Source organism: Ascaphus truei, chromosome 2, assembly GCF_040206685.1.
Source record: "Ascaphus truei isolate aAscTru1 chromosome 2, aAscTru1.hap1, whole genome shotgun sequence".
Classification (NCBI taxonomy): Eukaryota; Metazoa; Chordata; class Amphibia; order Anura; family Ascaphidae; genus Ascaphus; species Ascaphus truei.
In genome coordinates this window covers 450,766,891-450,768,440 of record NC_134484.1, presented here as the reverse complement: position 1 = coordinate 450,768,440, position 1,550 = coordinate 450,766,891, and positions in this window count along the sequence as shown.

The following is a 1,550-nucleotide window of genomic DNA, read 5'->3' as shown; positions in this document are numbered from 1 at the left end:
TCCCTGCAGCTCCCTGCCTACGGCGGTATAACCACAGCCTCTGGCGGCACCCGCAGCGATAAAGGGAATCGTGAGGGGACCCTAGGAGGAAATAAAGAAGGGGCTACTGTACATACATTAATGGCACTATATAAATAAATACAATAAAGAGTTATGTCTGCACACCTGAATGTATATAATAAAAGCAATATACTTGAGATTTAGAGGTACCGGTGCTCCGTGGTTCAGGGAAAAAACCTGTCAGGTGTGATTTCAGTAGATATGAACAAAGAGGAGGATCCAGGGCACTACGAATTTGTAGAAAAGAAATTTATTCTAGGCACACACAACGTTTCAAGTTGTACAAAGCTCTTTCTCAAGTGACTGGCAAAGAAACAACAGAAATGTCCAATTTCACACATGCGCAGTGGCCAGAAGAAGCCAGGATTGGATTCGGGCATACAATGCTGATGACGTCACGGGAGCGACCCGTGAACGCGTCAGGACGACGGAAGTACCACTGCGCATGCGCAATCGCAAGGAGAAGCCATTCTCAGGACTGAGTTCTGGAACATGGCGCTGGATGTGACCTCACGGGAGTGACACAAGAGGACAAAGGATACGACGCGGACACGCAGCAGGCTACAAACACGAGGGGCTGGAAGAAGGAAGGATTAACCAATCAGGAGATGTGGATACAGCACACCCAGGATAATGATGTCATCTGATTAAAGTGCAATGTGGAAGTGCAATCAGGACACTATGGGTATCACATGGGGTAACGAAGGGGAGTTGCTGAGTTAATCACTTATGTTTGGACTATATATATTGGACATTTCTGTTGTTTCTTTGCCAGTCACTTGAGAAAGAGCTTTGTACAGCTCGAAACGTTGTGTGCCTAGAATAAATTTATTTTCTACAAATCCGTAGTGCCCTGGACCCTCCTCTTTGTTCACTATATAAATAAAGACATACATACATACGCTCATAATATATTTTCTTTAACTGTGCACGCAATGTCTTGTATATAATGTATACCCTGTTCATTTATGTAACTGTACTTGTAACCATGTATTATTTGTCTTACTCTGTGCCCAGGACATACTTGAAAACGAGAGGTAACTCTCAATGTATTACTTCCTGGTAAAATATTTTATAAATAAATAAATACATAAACTTATACAAAAGTCCTGATGCTGGCTTGTAATGCTATTATAAATACATTGTACAAAGTTCAGAGCTTTTTCCAAAGCACTATCATAGATCTGAAGGAAAACCCCACAACTGCTGAATAATGACTGTAATCTGTGACAGCCCAGCCCCCATCATAACAATGTAATAATCATTCACATGCATCATTTCCCAGGCACAGCTACGCAAACTCTATTTCCCCACTTCCTGCAACTGGGCTCAAACTATTTCTCTCGCTACAGCAGGGGTGTACATAACCCCCAACTATAGTATATCACAGCAATCCTATGCAGAATCATAACTTTCCTCTTCTTAATAACTGTAATGATGCCAACAAGCTTAGAAATAGGGAGTCAATATATCCTTATAGTTATTGTCAC